The following is a 21,791-nucleotide window of genomic DNA, read 5'->3' on the forward strand; positions in this document are numbered from 1 at the left end:
AGGGTCCGTTACAGTTCGTTTTCATCTGATTTCAAATAAACAAAGTCTTGGCTTTCAGAATATTAAACTTGTTTCGGCAAATGCAGATGATAAATACAGGTTTGAAGTTTGTAATGGCATAATTACAAGCGGAGAACTGAGTAATTTAACGTCACAACAGGCATAACAACAGCCGGTGTTTCCCGTGAGTGCAGTAATCCAAACGAAAATATCTTCCCTCCGTAGTATTTTTGATCATTTGCTCCGCTAATAATCAATCAGATCGATGGATTCCAGAGAAGAGAAACACTTTAAAGGCCTTTTTCTCAAAACGATGACTCTTTAACAGTCATTATATAATGTGACATATTTTGCTTAATATTTGGAGTACAAAAACAATCCTGATCTCATTAGAAAGCTAGGAATCAAAATGTGTCTTCGGGTCAATGCGAACGATTTCGATGGAGCAGGTCACTTTGCATTAGGTAAAATAAAGCAGGCAGACATAACAGGAAGAATATGTACATTTTAACCCAATCAAATAGGACATTGTCACACCATTCAAATGTATCCATGTAAATTACAACCAATAAAAAAGCTTAGATTTGTTTATTTGTTACGTTGTTTACTTTATTTGTTACGTTGTTCTGCTGTGTGTGTCAGCCGTTAACCTAGAGATATAAAGAATATATACACTTGCAAACATGTCAGAAGAACCAGCGCAGAAGAAAACTAAATACGGTCAATCTAAACTTAAATTTAACAACTGGAAGGTCACATCCCTGACTACCACATCTCCGGAGGCTGGACCTTCTTCAAACAGCGAAGCCAGATGAACCCAAAAGCAGCAGCTCTAGTCTGCGGCCGCAGAAACTGTCAAAACCGCCGCCGACCCCACCGCCGCCGTTGTTGAACCGAAACAGGCTGGTTCCAACTGCATGGAGGTTTGTTGTCGGGACATTGAGGCGGTTAAAGCTGTACAGCTAACTATCAGAAAAAAGGAGAACGCTAGTAGATTATTAGGGCAAAGAGAAGGTACTTCAACGCAGAATGGTACAAAAACAGAGTGGTTAATTCTTTGCAAAACCACTAAACGATAGTGATAAATTGCGATGTTAACAACCTCATGATAACCTCATTTTTTTTTACTTAGGATCATACCTGTGTTTAGTCTAGAAAAAGGTGAATGTGTGCATTTTATTATAAAATTGTGTATATTTACAGACTGTTGCAAACACTAAGAAGCTTATAAACATCAGGTTTAAAACTAAGAGCTTTACAAAAAAGTAACACAATTAAAGATGTTTGGAGTTTTATTTGAGTTATTCATTTACATTTTTTGTCAAAGAGATGCTGATTTGAAACCGTTGTAGCCGTTACGGCATTTCCTGTTTCTGCCGGAGAGAGGGGAGTTTGTCCCAAAGCTTGCCGCTGTATTTACTCCCTCCATCTGACAGGAGGGAGCCTCATGTGTCACTCCACGGAGTTCACTCCGTCACGGAGGGGGAGTGTCTAGGGCGTAGTTTGGGATTGGGCCATACACACGCACACGCACTTTTTTTGGCCCCCCCAATTCTAAAATGAATCCGGCGCGCCTGCCCCCGACCCAAAATAAAGGACGTATTATTGGCTTTCCCTCATTTTCTCCCCACGCCACGCTACTGCCCGTCTCTAGCACCCCCGCAGCCCGAGCTACGAGTGAAAGAACTAAACTTACATGAAACTTCTGTTGGGTTGCTTTAAAGTCAAGCTTTAGTTTAAGATTCACCCTCTAATAGAAACATGTGATGGAGCATCACTAACCTGACTCAGATGGTTTGTTTCACCAAACCATCTAGGAAAGCTCCATTGGAAGCCATTTGGAAAAGGGCAGGCACTTTCAAAAAGACTTGGCAGGTGATTGGATCAATCTGTCTATCACCTTCTATCATGGGCCACTTCTGATTAGTTAACAATGGCTGGTACATGTGGAGCACAGCACTTCTGATTGGTGTGGATGACTGACACACAGGAAGGAAAAATAAATAAATTGTAAATCTTTTTTTTTTTTTAAATGTTTAAAAAAATCGCCGGGACTTCCGGTTGGACGAACATGTGAGGGCTGCGTTGTCTCGTTCTCCCACGACTTTACTTTCTACATTTAATTTAAAACCACCGAAGTTGAGTTAAACCCGTATTGTGTGAACATAATCTGGAATATAGATCAGAAAAAGCCGATGTGATGCCGAAATCTGCATTGAAAACGGAGACGAAACAGGGAAAAAGACTGAATCTGCTGTCTCAGACATGGCTAGCATAATTAGCCTGCCTGAAGAGCACAGAGCTAGCTCAGAGCTAGCACAGAGGGAGCACAGAGCTAGCATTTCAGCTGACTTCAAAGCTGCCTTTGCGGTACTGGAGGCGAAGCTGAACCAAACACAGACCACAGTAGCAGAACATTGGGAACAAATAGACTCCTTGAGACCAATGCCAATCTGCAAGATCAGCGACTCCGTATAATCGAGGAGAAGTGTGCGGTATTAGCAGATAGCAATGCTAAGCTGGCTGCGAAGACCGCAGATCTGGAAGGTCGGAGCCGCAGAAATAACATTAGAATCATTGGACTTCCTGAGTCTATTGAGGGACCCTGGCCTACAACCTTCTTTTCTGAATTTTTGGTCGAGCTGCTAGGCAATGAAACTCTCCAATCCCCTCCCGAGCTGGACCGTGCACTAGGGGTTTCACAACTACCAATATTTACTAGTCGACACGTTTTTCAAAATAGCAGTCGACTAGTCGTTACGTCATAATAAAGACACACAAAGAGAGCTTTACAACTGTATTTTCTATTGGAACTCATACAGTAACATTAAACACTGCATTTTAATTTAATGTTACATGGCTGAGTAAATAACAAACAGTAACTGGACTCACCAAAATCGACAGCAAAAAACTCTTGTTTACATAAATGCCACGTAAATCCAGTGCGCAACAGCGCATTGCGCAACACTTTATTCGCTGTCCTCCACGATAACGTCCACCTTTCCATATTTTGGTTTGAACACCAACGCATCGACATGTGAGGGAAGGAGGCTTGACCGCTTTCGGGTGACAGTGTTGCCTGCCAGGGAAAAAACCCTTTCTTGCTGTTCGTTTGCCTCTGTTCAGTGCTGACGCCGGTCCGTTGCTCACTGGTGCTAGCATTACTGCTAGTGCTAGCTGTTGGCAGCGGGTGTTTCATCTTCAGATGGTTGCGCATAGCAGATACATTTGTATTGTACTTCAGAACAGCTGTACACAACTGACACTTCACTGTGGAGTTGGTTACATCTTCGTTGAAGTACTGCTATACATAAGAATGTCGGACGTGTTTTGTAGCATTTTGCAGCACCTCGTTTACCCCAATTTTTTTCACGACTAGTTGACTAGGGCCTACAGCGCCGACTAGTGGTAAAGGTAGTCGACTAGTCGATTAGTTGGTGAAACCCCTACCGTGCACACAGAGCGCCGGCTGCTAGGCCGCAGCCAGGGGCGAGACCGCGACCTGTGATATTGCGGCTGCATCGCTACCAAGTCAAGGACCTGATTCTCCGGGAGGCCCGCAAGAGACGAGGGGATCTCCGCTACCGTGGGACACCAGTGCAGATCTACGAAGACTTCACACAGGAGGTTCTCGAACAGCGGGCGAAATACCGAGACATCATGTCAAAGCTGTACAACCTAGGCCTCAGACCGGCTCTTCTGTTCCCTGCTCGCCTGCAGATCACACTTGGAAGCGGGGCTAAGAAAAGGTTCCCCTCGCCCCTGGAGGCTGTAGCATTTGCAGCTGGCTATGAACGCGAGCCGGCTAACTAACCAGAGATGTTGTGCTAGGCTAGTGGTGGCTGAGCTAGGCTAGGCTAAACCACGCTAGCGCTGCATTGATGGTGGACTGGGTACGTTACAACCGTTATGTTTGCACACAATTGATTGTATAATCTAACGTTACCTAGCCATGACAGCGCACAATGCGACATGTGGTCTACATTTATTTTTTGTATGATTACATTTTTGTATTTACATTATATACCCGGGGTGTTTTTTGCAGTTTTTCGAATGTCCTTTTTAACTCGTGCTCGAACCAAATCACCCAAATTCGGGACGGGTTGGGCTCTCTCACTTCTGACCCGGGAGAGATTAATAACATCTTTAAAACCTACTAGTCTCGTCTCTACATGTCTGAATCCCCTGATAACGAAGGTCAGCTACATACATTTTTGGATAAATTAGATATGCCGAAGATTTCGACTAACGACCAACAGACACTAGATGCCAAACTGCAGCTCGCTGAAATTAAAGAGGCAATACAGTCCATGAACAGTGGCAAATCACCGGGACCTGATGGATACCCGGTAGAATTCTACAAAAAATTCTCAAATCAACTGTCCCCATTATTATTAGATATGTTTAATTTGTCGTACGACCAAGGCTCACTGCCGCCCACCCTTATGCAAGCCTCTATCTCTCTGATCTTTAAGAAGGGCAAGGACCCGTTGAGCTGTGCATCATATCGCCCAATCTCGCTCCTTTCTGTAGATGGGAAAATACTTCGCCGGTTGGAATCTATTATACCCTCCATCATTTCGGAAGATCAGACGGGATTCATAAGGGGGAGGCACTCCTTCACAAATGTCCGAAGACTTCTCAGCGTCATCCACAGCCCACCTTCTCCTGCTGAACCGGAGGTTGTCATATCTCTTGATGCTGAGAAGGCCTTCGACAGGGTTGAGTGGGCCTATCTGTTTTCTGTCCTTCAACAGCTGGGCTTTTGTCCAGGCCTCATCTCCTGGGTTAGACTTCTGTACTCTTCTCCTCACTCCTCTGTATGTACGAACACCCAGCGCTCCAAATTCTTCCCTCTTTTCCGCGGGACGCGTCAGGGGTGTCCGCTCTCCCCACTACTATTTGCAATTGCTATCGAGCCATTGTCGATTGCTCTAAAAGCAGAGAGAGGAATTAAGGGGGTTCAGAGAGGGGATATCAAACACAGGGTCTGATTATATGCTGACGACCTTCTTCTGTATGTGCGCGATCCTATAGCTAGTAATCCACACATACTCTCCCTTTTGACCACTTTTGGTTCATTTTCAGGATACAAATTAAACATCCAAAAGAGTGAATATTTCCCCATCAACCAATTGGCTGCAGAATTACCTCCATTGTCGTTGCCTTTTAGAATATCCAACTCAGGGTTTAAATATCTGGGCATTGCAATCACGCAGTCTTTTAGTGCGCTACAGGAACAAAATCTTACTGTCCTGACGGCAACAGTCAAATCTGACCTACAGAGGTGGGGCCATTTGGCACTCTCTTTAGCAGGATGAGTTCAGATGCTAAAAATGAATGTACTGCCCAGATATCTATACATCTTCCAATGCCTACCTATTTTTTTGCCTAAATCTTTTTTCACTGCTATTGATAATATTACTTCCTCATTTATTTGGGCTGGTAAACATGCAAGAGCTAGTAGACCATTAGTGCAGAGGGACAGGTTCCTGGGTGGGCTTGGTTTACCTAACCTTATGGGTTACTACTGGGCCACAAACACACACAAGATCATGCTCTGGTTCACTTCACCCCAGAGTGACTGGTGTCTTGTGGAGGCCAACTCATGTCGATCCACATCACTTCAAGCCCTCGCGTGTAGCACTCTGCCCCTTTCCCCCTCACATTTCACATCTAACCCCGTTGTAATTGGCACTTTAAACATCTGGGCACAAGTTAGACGTCACTTTGGTTGGCTTACTCTTCCACAAGCGACTCCTGTCTGTAACAACCATCTATTTTTACCAGCCACAATTGACTCCCGATTTTCTCACTTGGAGAGGGAAGGCCTCCGCTGCATAGGGGAGTTATACATTGATAACCTGTTTGCCAGTTTTGACCAACTACGGGTTGCCTTTAATCTAAGAGGATTTGATTTCTTTAGATTCTTTCAACTAAGGGATTTTGCTAAGACCCACTCTCCACAATTCCCCCAATCCCTGCCTCCCAGTGGAATGGATCTTGTACTTAGAGCAAGAACTTTGTCTAGGCGCCATGTCTCTTTTTTTATGAACTTTTTTCTGCGGTTGATGAATCTGCCATTAACAAGATTAAAACTAATTGGGAAAAAGAACTACAGTTTACCTTCTCTGATGACTGTTGGAAGGAGGCCCTGAGAGCCGTTAACTCATCCTCCAGTTGCACTAGACTCAGCCTAATACAGTTTAAAGTTCTCCATAGACTACATTATAGCAAGGCTAAGCTCTCCAAGATTTATCCAGATAGATTAGATGACCGGTGTGATAGATGCTCCCAGGCCCCCTGCGACCTGACTCACATGTTCTGGTCATGCCCTAAATTATCTAGCTTCTGGCAATCTTTCTTCGAGTGTATTTCTGAAATTGTAGGTCTAAAAATCTCTCCATCCCCTCATGTAGCTATTTTCGGTAGGACCCCAGATGAAATCAACATTACAAACACTCAAACCAATGTCATTGCCTTTACCGCCTTGATTGTTCGTAGGAAAATCCTTCTTTTGTGGAAATCTCCTTTACCTCCCTCTTTTAAAATGTGGCTGAGTGATACTATGTCTCTTCTAAAGTTGGAAAAAATTAAGTTTACTCTCCGGGGTTCCTCGGATAAGTTTTACGCTAATTGGAGGCCACTGATCAGCTATGTAGACCGTCTTCCCCCTGATATGGTGTCGCTGTAGGGATTCTCCCTTTATTTATCCATCTATAATTCTGATACGATTACTCCCCTGTCCGCCACACATGCAGCTCGTGTGACATCCCTGAATATGTGTTAGTATGTGTGTATGTATGTATGTATGTATGTATGTATGTATGTATGTATGTATGTATGTATGTATGTATGTATGTATGTATGTATGTATGTATGTATGTATGTATGTATGTATGTATGTATGTATGTATGTATGTATGTATGTATGCAGGTATGTACATGTATATTATTGTATCTATCATTTTGTATTGTATTGATGTACTGTTGCCTCAGTGCTCCGGGAGAGGGGTGGTTGGGATGGGATGGGATGGGTTGGGACGAGGCGGGGTTAAGGGAAAGTGAGTAAGGGTTCTTTTGGGCGGGAAAAAAATGAAAATGCCTTAATTGCTGTAATGCACTGTTACACTTTTGTCTTAGATGTGAATAAAAATATTTGGGAAAAAATTTTTTTGCAGGCTTTGCGATTTGATAATCGCATCATTTCAAATCGCGATTTCGATTCAAAATCGATTAATCGTTCAGCCCTATATCACAGGGAACGAGATTTCCATTAAATACATACATTCCTAGTTTTTCAAATAAAGTTGAGTTCTTGTGAAGTCAGATAATCAGACAAATGTGTTTTTGTTTTGGCAGTAATCAACCCAAACATGTTTTTGATTATCCCATATTGAAGAAATACTGCATCAGCATTGAGTAGAGGGTCTACTCGTTGGTGTATCCATAGCATGGAGCTTGGGAGCACTTTCTGTTTACACACAAAACTCGTCATGCGCACATTTGATAGATGAGGTACCTGATGTAAAGAATTTAACATTGAATATAATATAACCAAGCTGCCTGTCAGTCCATTTTTACCTTTACGTTAAAACGAGATCCTCTGCAAAGAGAGAGAGAACATGAGAGTAAGAGAGCAAACCAGAACTCGATGCGTATACCCATCTATAACAAACATTGTACTTCCTGCCCACTGTCCTTCCCAATGCCCACCCCCCCACTACCGCACCCACCTCACCCAGGGTGGGGATCAGGTGTCTCTCTTTGAAATCTAGGATGGGATCAAACAGGACCCAGCTTTTTGATAGGGTGGCCCCACTGCCATAAGGACCCTTAATGGAGGAGTAGCATGACTGGGACCTGGGCCAAAGTGTGTGTGTGTGTGTGTGTGTGTGTGTGTGTGTGTGTGTGTGTGTGTGTGTGTGTGTGTGTGTGTGTGTGTGTGTGTGTGTGTGTGTGTGTGTGTGTGTGTGTGTGTGTGTGTGTGTGTGTGTGTGTGTGTGTGTGTGTGTGTGTGTGTGTGTGTGTGTGTGTGTGTGTGTGTGTGTGTGTGTGTGTGTGTGTGTGTGTGTGTGTGTGTGTGTGTGTGTGTGTGTGTGTGTGGGAAATGTATAACTAAGAGCTGTGCGCTTGCTGGTGCAGTTGCTGGTGTGTGCACTCAGGGTTGGGGGGTATATTTAAGAGCTAATTGGCTGACACAGAGGCTGCTGTCTTCTCTTTAATGTAAATGTGGCAAACCTCAACTTGCAGACACATCTGGAGCGTATATGGCTAATCGTCGATTTCAAAGTCATTGTAGGAATGCATTCAAAGAGCAAAATACAGAGAGGGAAAATGCAACTTTGGTAAAGTTACAAATCCCCTCATAGTGAAAGAATCTGGAGTTATTTGCACAGAAAACTGATAATGAATTCCTTTGGATTAAACTGTTCCATCACAAACCTTCCCAAGTTCCTTCGGCTTCCTAGCTCAGCAAATCCACTGGGTTTCACTTTGAGCTAAATAAATGCAGGCCATCAGGGGATATGGGTGGTATGGACAGTAGCCAAAAAGCTCTATAGCCACACATTGAAATGCATGTTGTTCTGCTCTCCTTAATAATTGTTTTCAGATTGGTGTTCCGTTTTGGTGTTTTTTTTCTGCTGATCAAATAGTTCTCTTTATTCCACGTTGTAATTAAGTTACTGTTTTGTGGTAAATTACAGTGGCATGTGACATGTTAAATTATACTTGTGGGAAGATGAAGAGATGCAGACGGATCATATTTTGTTTGTGTTTTATATGGAGGAATCCTGTCATTCTACGCAGCAGGAGTTTAACCCTGTGGAAAAATCTGAGTCTGTCTGCATGTTGTTATGGGATGGATCACCATTTTATATAATGTAGTCAGCAAGTTGTTCCTTTCATAACATCAATGTGTGCCCAGACTTTTATGAATTACTCATTAGTTCACCTAGTGACCTTGTATGCAGTGCCTACTAGGGTTGACTAATATGCTTATACATTTCAACTGGCCATCACCAGCCCAACCACAAGCGATCTATGATCTATTTTGTTTATTCAAACTTGACAGAAACAAAATAAATCTCACCAAATCCTGCTTAGTTTGTCTTTGCACATTTATTCTGTATCCCACTCGCTCTTAAGAAGCAGACCATTAAAGTACATTTGCAACAAATCGGCAAGATCACCTAAAAACAACAGGCGATGTTCAACCAATCGCTAGTAGCCGATATGTTTGTCCAAAAACCCTAAACCCCCACATACACAGATTTATATTTTTTTCTTGTACATCGTTACTTTTTGGGATCCTTCTTGATTAATGCATTTTCCGAAGACACTCACCCGAGCCATAACGCTTAAACAGCACATCTGCATTCCTCACCCCAACCTAATGCTCACCTAGACCTTAACATCTGAGTCTTTAAACAGCTCTTTGAAGAAGTCAAGACAAAGAAGAATGTCCTCGTTTAAAAGACGTGAAGTTTACAGCAATGCTAGAGGCTCTGTGAGGCTGTCCTAACATGCTCACAATTTTGCGATGTTACTACAGTTTGTAATGTGAGTGCGATGAATGTCAATGTCATCCAATAGTGTTATATTCACCCAAAACCACAGTATGTCAATTTGCTGGTGGCACTAAAAGAAATCTCAGGATATCATCAATGTTATTAGCATTCATCCTCTGGGGATTAATAATGCTTTTAAAATATTTTATGAGCATCTTTATACAGTAGGTCCCCGTATGGAAGATGAATCGCCACATGTGATGACGTAAACAGATTGTTCCCCTACAATATAATCCATTGCACACACTCACACCAACTTTTACAAGTGCATTGGAACATTTCATGGCAAGAACCCAAAGGTGTTACCCTTTTTTCTTTCTTTTTTTACAACATCTTTCTTACCCAGACCACATTCGCAGTGTTTCCTCCTTTTGTCATCTTGAACATAGTGTTTGTAGCGAGAGAGGGGGGCTGGATTTACTGTCAAACGATAGCTGTAAAAATAACTGACATGTTTAGATTTGTACACATAGTGAGCAGACTCTCACAGGGATTACGGCTGTATTCTGTTCATGTGGTAACCAGGAACAACTAAAGTCTTTGTAAAAACAAGTCAGATATACTTTGAGGTTTCAGGCTACTCACACACACACACATTGCATAAGCACAAGCACAGACCATAATACTGCTTTAGACTGCACACAGAGTGCAAGGCGCAGACAAGTTCTCACATTTCCCAAATGCTTACATTCCACTTGCCAGTTTGTTCTGCCCCAGTCTCAGTGTCCGTCTGTTGAGTTTACACAGTCAGACAACCAAGCCGAGGGATGACAAGGAGACATCCAAAGCTTAACCGCTTTGATGGATACACACACAGAGATGAATCAGGTGGTATTTGTGTCTCTGGACAAATACCAAGCTGGGATGGTAAAGCTCTCAAAGACATACACCTTGAAGGAACAGAGAGGGAGAATTTTAAAGCCTGTTAAATCTTCCATTGCTTCCCAGCCAGCAGGGCCGACTGCACACAGACTCTTTCATAAGGATGACATCTCTCCAATCCACTGTGTATACATACATACAGACAGTAAACATGTAATCCATAGTAAATCCCTTCTCACCTAGCTATTAACGTGCCTTTCTTCCGTGATGGCCTTTCAGCCTGTCAGATCAGGCAAAATATACTGTTTGCATTATAGATGTTGTTTGACTGCTGAAGTGGAAGAGGAACTTCCGGCTCTCTCTTACAGGACAAATTAACACAATTAAACGATACATGTTTGTTATCCATTCATCAGTCTCAACCTTTCTTTTGTTCGATTTACCCCTATGGCATGTTTGCATTCCTTGTGTCATCTCCTCCTCCTGTCTAATGAGAATAAAGATGGCTGAGTTATATCTGCGTATCAGACTAAAAAGACTGTGGTTAAAACACGATTTTAAGGTCAACATCTGAATTAAATAATGTCTAAGGTTTAGGCGTGATTGGAAGTAACTAAGTACTTTTATTAAACTTGTAAAGAAAGGAACGAGTACCCCAAGTCATTGTAACGTTTTCTTTCTATGTTTTTGCTACTTTATACTTCTACTGCTCTAAATATCAGAGTGGAAATGTGTATGCTTCACTCTACTACATTTATGTCACATAAAGTAACTTGAAACTTCACATATTACTGTTTGCCATACAACATATAGATAAGCTGCTTATCTAAAATAAGTTCCACCCAAATCTAAGTCTGCTCTGTAGTAAGTACTTTTTAATAGTTTTAGTACATGCTTGATTGCATTTTTCTTGACTTTAGTAAAAATGTTTAGTACTTTTTCTACCTCTGAGTTTGAAAACAAGTTGAGGAAAGGCGTATTGTTTTGATGGAGGTTAGGGACCACAGAATGATAGATGTGTGTGTGGGAACTAATACGCCTAACTACAGTGATATGCCAATAAATAAACCATACTAACCATCTAATGATGATGTTACTGATAAAGTTTCCCCATCATATTTTCAGAGCTTGAGAGGAAACATTGGCACATCGGTGTTGTTTGCTGCCCTCAGGTGGTTATTAATAATACTACAGAGAAGCAAAACTGAAAACAAAAATGCCATTTCAATTTTAAACCCAAAGTTTCAACATCATTTGCAGGAAAATTGAATGTCCAGATTTCCCAGATATATTCCATTTGACATATTTAACATGAATGCTCAACATATTAAATCGTAAGCGTCCCTTTATCTTGTATTATCAAAACCCCCAGTGTCACTTCTACTCCCTGTGTGGTAGTTTGAGACAGACGGCTGTTCACTGCTATCTGGATCAAGCTCCCCTATCTTCATTGATACACCCCCCCCTCCTCTGCTCTCGGTCCCCTGGCTCTCTGGGGAGCAGCCATGGTGCACTTGTAATTGGGCAGTTCTGGAAACCCAAACCCTCATTACCTTCCTCATTACTCCCCGCTGCACAATGGGGACCTGTTTCCTGGCTTTCACCCCTTCCCCAGATAAAACACACACACACTTGCACAGACACACACATATACTCAAATGCACCTCATGCCCTTGCCCGTCTCTCTCTCTCTTAATTCCTGTAGGCTCTCGCTCTCATCCGAGGCCTCTGTGATCAGGTGTCCATGCTTCTTTGTCTGTGCTTTTGTACTGGAGCACAAAAGCGGGCTGTCTGCTTCTACAAAAATACTCTCCCTTCTCTTTCCTTACCTGCTCTCTCCATACTTGTCCTCTCTCTCTCTTCTTAATGTCAAACTTTATTTTCTATTTTAATTTTTACCAGATTCTTTATTCCCTCATGTTTGTATGATGAGGAGTATCTTCAGCACTTTTCAATCAATCGCTTTATTTTTGGTTGCCTCTTCAGTTCTCCCTACATACCACTAGGGAGCAGCAGTGATCGTCAAGTCAATCTCAGTGGAAAATGGTGGTTGGAATTTGGGCAACAATCTAACTCAGTGTGTGAGCCTTTGTGGTTATTTAGATCTTGAATTTAAGAATCACAATCAACCTTTGTAGATTGAGCTTGTTGCTTCATTTGAATGCTGCGGCCTAAATGTATTGCATTATCTACTCAGGAAGTGGCGGTTGAGTTGCCTTTTGGTTGTTTAGAGTAGCTGATCTCTCTGGAGACTCTTAAAGATGCCGTGCTCAAGTTCAGTGAGAGGGCTAATGTCTGCACCATACAGTGTATGGAAACATCACATACCATGTTCTGTCTCCATGTGGGACACTTATCTCCCCCATGTGAAACTGAAGCTTGGCCACATTAATGCGGACATCATAATCAGTGCCAGCCATCTTTATTTTCAGCTGTTATGTCCTCTTCTCATTACATTACATTACATGGAACCTCATTATAATTTCATAAATGGCATATTAAAACAAAAAATTGTCACTTCTGTAGAGTCGACACTTATGGCCCAGGACAATCATAAGTCGATATGTTACCCAACATCAGTCTTCCCTGTAAACCTGCTTTCTATGAAACAAGAGTGCAGGATTTATCAACAAGCTACGGTGGCTCTCAATATCAGCTGTACATGGAAACATAACCGTGTGAGAAAGGTCATTTTAAATCATCTCAAAGACATCCAAAGATCAACAGAGTAAAATGATCTGCTCTATATGCTAATTTGCAAGAAATGTGGTAAGCTTGGTTGGCCTACACACACTGCTTGTCATTAAACGGCAATAATGTGAAAGACTTGAAGTCAAAAGGAGCAATGTTAAATAAATACCGTACTTCAAAATAACCATTATGCTTGGAAAGAACATCCATGATGAACAAATACTTGAAAAACTGAGAAAATACTTGATTAATTGAAGTAATTAGGGACAGCATTTAACAGCAAACATCTTTTTACAGAGTCTCACATAACTCGTTCGATATAATCCACATTTTATTTATCCAATACATTTGGCAATAGTCAATTCAATGCTTTTGACATGGTCATGCCATAAAGTTCCTTTTAAATTTGAGTTAGAACTTTCCTCACTTCTTCCCAAACACTTGGATTTTTACTAGAACCTCACTCTTTAAAACATGTCTGTAACCTATTTCTGTAATACCATTTTTATTCATGCAATCCTTTACTAGTATTTGACATCCACCCTTAAAGACATGCTACTGGGACAAGTTGTTTAGGGTCCTCACATCCCTATCAAGCAGCTCATGATGTTTCCTCTTCCTGCACATCCAAGTATTTTAGTGACCATAATGGTTTTGATAAGCTTCTGCTGTCAGGAATTGGACTTATCTTCAAAGAAGGTCTGCTCAGTTTCACTGTTGTACAATATGTCCATTGTTACAGAGTAAATAAATGGTGGACTGCAAAGATTAACTGGATTGTGTAGCTCTCTTAGAGAGAGACTCCATCTGGTTGCCTGGGGCATTATTCCACCATGTGTAATCATGACAAAAAGTTCAGCAATGTCTTACCACCCTCAACACACACACGCACACACGTGGAAAAAGTAGATTTCAACCAACAGCACTCCATCAAGGATGTTCGCCCACAATCTTGGAAAAACAGTAAACTGGGTCTGGGAGGAAACACTTGAGAGTTAGTTTACCACTGCTGCACATGGTGTATTTTCACACACAGGCTTTGTTAGATGTAAAGTCCAAAGCTTACAAGACATGAGAAAACTACAGCGATGCACCTGAGAAGGAATTTGTGCCTTGTTAGTCATAACCTCCCCACATTTGGATCGGCCGCATTCATGTTTTTCTTTTTTTTATTCTTACATTTTGAATTTAATTCTAAACTTTTTTAGCCTCTTCTGCCTTTATTATAAAGACAGGTTTTGAAAGGGGAGACTTTGAAAAGCTTTAAATAGTCCTCAGGTTGGAATCAAACCTAATCATGTGTAGATAAACTTACAAAATATAACCCTGAGTCAGAAGTATAGAGACTATTTAAGAATATTGACAATAACTGCTAGAAATACTGCTAATCTCCATTTCTTTTTTTTTACTCGTAGTGGATCAGGTTGGAGGATACGTGCCCTCCTGACCCAGAAAGCGACGCAACTTCTGGTCCAGGCTCTCGTCATCTCACGCCTAGACTACTGCAACTCCCTCCTTGCTGGTCTACCTGCATGTGCCATCCGACCTCTGCAGCTCATCCAGGATGCAGCGGCTTGTCTGGTCTTCAACCTTCCTAAATTCTCCCACACCACACCGCTCCTCCGCTCCCTTCACTGGCTTCCAGTAACTGCTAGAATCCACTTCAAGACACTGGCACTTGCGTACCATGCTGCGAATGGATCAGGCCCTTCCTACATCCAGGACATGGTTAAACCGTACACCCCAGCACGTGCACTCCGCTCTGCATCAGCCAAACAGCTCGCTGCACCCGCACTGCGAGGGGGATCCAAGTTCCCATCAGCAAAAACACGAGGGTTTGCTATCCTGGCTCCAAAATGGTGGAATGAGCTCCCCATTGAAATCAGGACAGCAGAAAGCTTACACATCTTCCGGCGCAGACTGAAAACTCATCTCTTTCGACTCCAATACGAGCGATATAATTACTAACAAAGCACTTATATACTAACAAAGGACTGGCTTATCTAAAGCCAGAAACCTGGGGCCGTATTCACAAAGGATTTTAGGGCTAAAAGTAGCTCCTAACTGGCGAATTTAGGAGAAACTCCTAAGTATAATGGGCGTGTCAGTCTTAAATTTAGGACTCCTAATTTTATTCACTAAGAGCAATTCACAAAGTATTTTAGGCCTAAAAGTAGCACCTAAGTCTGGGAGAGCTTAAAAGTCCTCGAGAGGACTCCTAACTCAGTAAGACCTATTCACAAAGAATCTGAAAATGGCTGAGAGACGAAATGTTTTGGAGACAATGGAAGACTGTGAATTGATCAAGAGATATAGGCTAAATCGTGAGGGTATCAAACTTGTTGTGGAATTAGTGCGGGATGCAATAACATCCCCGACTAACAGGAATAACCCGATTAGTCCGGAAATAAAATGTTTGGCAACACTACGATATTTAGCAACAGGGAAAATGCAACTTTGCAATGCCGACGATTTAGGAATATCGCAACCATCAGTCAGCTGTGCCATAAACCAAACCATCAACGCACTCTCTAGACCACATATCATCCAACAGTTTATCCGGTTTCCTTTGGACAATCAACAACTACACAGGATCAAAGCCAACTTCATGGCAATGCAGGTATGCCCGGTGTGGTCGGTGCTATTGACGGGACGCACATAAAAATAATTGCGCCATCAAAAGATGAGGACGTGTTCGTCAATAGAAAGAAAGTACATTCCATCAACGCGCAGATTGTTTTCATTCATCATGATAGGGGGACTTGAACGGCGGTATGGGCTGTTATTGAAAGTGTTTGGTGCTGGAAATATGCTCATTGGATAATAATTTGCAGGGTGCTTTTAATTGCCTCCTCGATTGAATGCAATTTACGTATTTTTATTGTTTGCTCTCTCTCTTTAACGTGCATATACAACGTCATTATCGTGGTCTGCCCAAACTTGTCATCATGCGTGTATTCTGCTAACTGCACTGTCCATAACTATTTGATAGGAATACATTTCTAGCCTAGGCTATTTCCTTGTTTTTCGGTGATTTAGTGGGCTCGTTTGTGGGATGTTGCGGATGAGTTTCACCGAGACCGCCTACTCTGAACAACCAATCACCGTACTGACCGCTTCTAAACTCATGCACGAGAATCGACGTCATCCATAGCAACGGCGCGTCACTCTTAGTGATTTATCCTTAGTATGAGTAGGTCTCAGCGGCTTTGTGAATAACTTTTAAGAAAAAACTCCTACGTAAAATGTTTTAGCGCGAGTTAGGAGCACTCCTAGCGGTAAGATAAAATGCTTTGTGAATACGGCCCCTGATGTACTTATATGATTCTGTTTTCTTCAAGTTTATATCTTCTTGGTCGAATGCACTTATTGTAAGTCGCTTTGGATAAAAGCGTCAGCTAAATGCAATGTAATCAAACCTGAAGATCTGACTAAAGACCTCATTAAACTTTGAGGACCTCTGTCTATATGGAAAACCGTGTGTGTGTGTGTGTGTGTGTGTGTGTGTGTGTGTGTGTGTGTGTGTGTGTGTGTGTGTGTGTGTGTGTGTGTGTGTGTGTGTGTGTGTGTGTGTGTGTGTGTGTGTGTGTGTGTGTGTGTGTGTGTGTGTGTGTGTGTGTGTGTGTGTGTGTGTGTGTGTGTGTGTGTGTGTGTGTGTGTGTGTGTGTGTGTGTGTGTGTGTGTGTGTGTGTGTGTGTGTGTGTGTGTGTGTGTGTCATTTCAGAATTGTGGGTACATTTTGAGTTTAGACAAGAGTGAAAAAAAAAAGTTTTTTTCTGTATTTTTTTCTTTCATTTCTCAGAGAGAATACTTTATATTTTACTCTTCCAGTATTTGCCACGCTTAATCATGTAAGAATTTTAATATTTTAACAGATAATCGGTGAACTAAGAGTAAAATCTGTCAACTCTGTTATGGACAAAGTGGGTTGAATATTTATTGTACTAAAATGCAATACATGTTTAAATGATGTCTTCCCTGAGAGAACATTTGTCCCTATATCAATTAATTTAAACTTAAGCTTTCTAGGATTAATATTATTTTTTCAGGAGTTAAAACACTGAGACGTTTCATTGAAAAGTTGCCAAGGGCCCTTTCATTTTCTGATAATTATAGATTTAAAAATTAATCAAATGCTTAGAAATGTCCTGTAATGAGTAAGTTAGTCATGACACATCTTCTGTTTTTTTGGTTGACAATAAAATGCATTTAATTGTCTTTTTTTTTAAACAAAACATAGGACAAACAGAGTTGACGTGACTCGAACAGAGTTGACATCACAGAGTTGACACACCATGAACTAAAGTCCAAACCAGTAACATTGCAATTTTAAAAACTTGTCTTTAAAAAATGTGAACACATTTTACATGACTGGTAGCAACATCTATAAAGTTGTAAATTTTAAGTTGTAAATTTGTTTACATTGTCAATATCACAAAATCACAATATAACGAACCCCCTCCACCCCCAACCCACTTGTAGGCCACCATCCTGTTCATCTATAAACTCATTGATTTGATCAATAACAATGCAACAAAATAATAGTCCCTGCATAAAAAAATATTCAGCAATTTCAGACCATATTTCTTTGTCTATTTCAACATGGCGCGTTGTCACTTTGGTAGGTTGTGGGATGATTCTGAGGGAAATTGTAAAAACTTGTCTTTCAAAAATGTGAACACATCGTACATTAACTGGTAGACTGCATCAGAACATCTATAAAGTTGAAAATGTTAAGTTGTTAATTTGTTTACATGTTGTCAATATCACAAAATCACAATATAACACCCCCCTCCACCCCACCATCCTGTTCATCTATAAAATCATTGATTTGATAATTGATTTGATCAATAAGAATGCAACAAAATAACAAATGCACCCTGCCCCCAGTCCCTGCAGTAAGAATTATTCAGCAATTTCAGACCATATTTCTTTGTCTATTTCAACATGGCGCGCTGTCACTTGGGTAGGTTGTGGGATGATTCTGAGGACATCATCAAAGGGATACCATAAAGTGTCCTCACGAATTGGCCTGTAGAACCTATTTTGCCCAGCCTTGTGCATGCATGTGACTTTTGCATGCGTCTCATTGACCTCAAGAATGGTTCCAGGATAAACGTCGTCGTCATATTTAATGACGCACCATTGTCCAATCATCATGTCTTTGCTCCCCCACTTAATTTCTGCTGTTTGCTGTTCAGTGCAATCAGAGGAGACTGGCATGGGTTGTTCTTCAGTGCTATCAGGGAGGACAGGCTGAACAGGAAATTCAAATTTCTGTGAGTTGTAACATGTACACTCAAAAGTCCCTCTAGTGGAGCAGGGACAGCTGACATCTCTGTAGATGACCTTTCCTGGTGATTCAGTGATCATTTGATGGAGGCGCATTGTGGATGGAACCACAGGGAGTTGTTTTGGCATCTTCTGCACTGCTTTGTTCACAGCCTCCTCCTCAATGTAGAACAGCTGTACAGAGGTCTGGGCCGTTAACAGACTGTCATACAATTGCCTGGCATTTGCAATGTCTTTTCCTTCACTGACCAGTCTGTCTGCTGTTCTTTTTAAGACGCCACCCACTCCATCTGGAGCATCTTTCCCGTGCCCTGCTTCGAAGAAGCTCCAAGTGCCCTTTTGGAAGCCCTGCTTGAACAGCTCTGTGCTAAACATGTAAAAATTGCCCTTTTGTCGATATTGGGTGCATGGTCCATCACTAAAGAAATGAACCGTATTGACTGATGGATAGTGTGTTTTCACATGATCTAACACAGGGGACATGTGCGCCCATATGGCAGGTGGACTTTTCTCTTTCGATGCTGATATAGTGGTGAAGCACAAATGTTTCTCCTCTCCACCCACATGAAGGATTCCTGTATGCAGGGTAGCCTGCTGCTGAGAGGATGCAAAGTGAACCGCTTGTATCTCTGCAGATAATTTGCAAGCATAGTTTTCGGAGAAATCGATGTGAATCAAACACTCCTGAGATGTCATACTTTTCTTGTGCTCACGGTAGTGGTTGTATTGTGTTTTAATGTTGAACTGATGCCTTGTGAAGACTCTCAGCTGACTTTGGAACATATCGATCATCTCTCCAAGAGAACTCTCCATCTCCTTTTTCACAGTCATTCGGACTGGTTGTGATTCTTTTTTACTTTCTTTCTCATTTTCTTTGTTTTTCTTCCTCCTTTCTCCCAGCTCAGTTGTCCACTGAACAAATTTTACGGAGGACCCAGCCTCATAGCCTTGCTTGATGGGATAGGCCTTGCTTCTGCCGTTTGCACATTCACCGTACGCACATTCTTTGCCAGCATTATCACAACCTATTGAGTTGGCAATGACTTCCAAGTCAGTCGTTTCAAGAAGTTTCAGCCCGTGAAGCTTCTCCACAAGAAAGGATAGGTTCTCATGCACTTTGCAAAGACAGGTTTCCCTGTCAGAAACGGATGGATGGACAACCCAAAAAGGACGCATGGAGCAGAAAAGCGTGTATGAGAGCTTACATGATGGGTATTCAAGAAGAAATTTGCGATGAAGATTTTTTAAGGTATCATTTAGAAACCTCTTTTGCATTTTCACTTTCTTCCGAGTAACGGTTTGTTTTTTTCCTGCTGTTGAGCGACTCACGTCATCTCTCAAGAAAAACTTCTTCACGTTTGTTTGGAGCACGCTTTGGGATGTTTGGTACTTGCTTCGCTGAAATGACAATCCATGACTGTTAATGAGACCACACCGCTTTCGTGAAAAACCAAATACGGCCTGTGTTATTTTCAGTAGCTTGTATCTTTTCAGGATTTTTCCTGACACAATTTTAGCAATGATCTGACGATCTCTTTCCTTTTTGCTCTCTTGGTACTTTTGCTTGATAGTGCTGGTCAATGCATTATGAAACAGTAGAGTTCTTTGAATCGCCGGAGAGACTCTCTGTCTTCCTATCTGTTTCTTTGTTTGTGATCGAGGGGATTCAGTCGCCTTTGGGAATCTCTGCATGCGCTTCCTGTATCTTTCGACAGTAGACGTTTTCTTTTTCAGCTCGATCTCTAATCTTTTGATTTCTCTGTATAATTTGGAATTCTTTCGTCTCATTCGTTTCAGTCCTGATGTCCTTTGTCTGTAATAACAAATACATTACATTATTTACCAAGTGAATTTAACATATATTGCAAGTATATTTTAATATATTACGTAGTGCATTGACAGTTTCTAATAATGAAAGAACTACACTTCTCTAAATCTATAGTAGCCTTCTCTACTGTAATATTAAACTCATCAACCTGCTCTCACTTAACCTGGATGGCCCTGGGTCAGGGTCTGGCTGAGGGTCTGGCTGAGGGTCTGGCTGAGGTTCTAGCTCAGGACTCTGCGGTGGTGTTTCAAATCTCTGGTGTTGCTTCAAATAACTCCTTGTTCTGCATCTTTGCTGAGCCTTTCTCCAATATTTCCTCTTCTGCCTCTTCCCCCTTTCAGTCCGAGTAGCCACTTGGCCAGTTGACCCTGCATCCCTTCTCTTCATCCATCTCTCCCTGTCTTTTTTCAAATTCGCTGCCCTCCTTTCAGGGTCAGCCTCTCGCCGTGCCCTGTACTGCCGTTGCCTTTCTGCTGCCGACACCATCTTCAATTACATTTTAATGACCTGAAAAGCGACATCACACATCTCACCTTTACAGAAAAATAACTCTCAATTATATATTAACTACAGCAAAATGGTCAAAAGTGACTGAAAACGTGACTGTTAGTCGCTGTCAACTCTGTTATCATGAAAATGTAACAGAGTTGACGATAACAGAGTTGACATTTTCCACCATTTTGTGTCTAACTCCATGTGCTATCTTAGAACCAGACAACACATGCCATGACTAAAACCACAACTTTATGAATTTCCATCATATATATATTTTTTAAGAAATGATGGAGAGATTCACTAAAACATCATACAAACAGAGTTGACGCTTAATAAATATACTCTTGGTTTGTTCTCAACATTTTGCACAAATTATTAAGAGAGAAAGATAAACATACCATTGTTCCCTCCAAGGAAGAGAGGAAAAGGAAGTGACATCACTTGGTGCAGGTCACATGGTTTTATTTGAATGCTATAGGGTTTTTTTATGTAGTTTTATGCCAGACATAACAGAGTTGACAGAGCTCTGGGACAGGTACATTTTTTATTTTTTAAATATCAAGATCAGCTGTGTTAGAGGAAAATAACATTCTGTGCAACTGATTATATACATATTTATAGATTTATCATAAAAAATCTGCAAATTTTGGTGAATTATGTAATATTTATTCAAGTTGAAAATGTGAATTTCTGTCCTGGGACAGGCAATTTTGATGGTTTTGGAGGGTGTGGGAATCATTTGATGAATATTTAACAAATAAATTGTGCATAAAATGTACTCCAAACATTGTTTTTTTTTTACATACAGTCTATTTAGTGATAATATTGAAAGCAGGGTCTGAAAATATTTTTTTAGGAGAAAATAATTCACATTGTTTTTGCTGGGACACCAAATGTAACCGCAATTCTGAAAGTGTGTGTGTGTGTGTGTGTGTGTGTGTGTGTGTGTGTGTGTGTGTGTGTGTGTGTGTGTGTGTGTGTGTGTGTGTGTGTGTGTGTGTGTGTGTGTGTGTGTGTGTGTGTGTGTGTGTGTGTGTGTGTGTGTGTGTGGGAAAGAGTGAAGGAAATGTATAACTAAGAGCTGTGCAGTT

The 21,791-nt window shown here is 41.4% G+C and overlaps 2 protein-coding genes across 2 annotated transcripts in view; both read left to right on the forward strand.

Moving 5' to 3' along the window:
- Positions 1-21,791, forward strand: part of kcna10a (potassium voltage-gated channel, shaker-related subfamily, member 10a) — a 136,170-nt gene that overhangs the window by 53,791 nt on the left and 60,588 nt on the right. The window lies entirely within an intron of this gene.
- kcna2b (potassium voltage-gated channel, shaker-related subfamily, member 2b) overlaps positions 1-21,791 on the forward strand; it is a 105,872-nt gene that overhangs the window by 46,155 nt on the left and 37,926 nt on the right. The window lies entirely within an intron of this gene.

This window comes from Notothenia rossii (genome assembly GCF_949606895.1).
Source record: "Notothenia rossii genome assembly, chromosome: 4".
Lineage (NCBI taxonomy): Eukaryota > Metazoa > Chordata > Actinopteri > Perciformes > Nototheniidae > Notothenia > Notothenia rossii.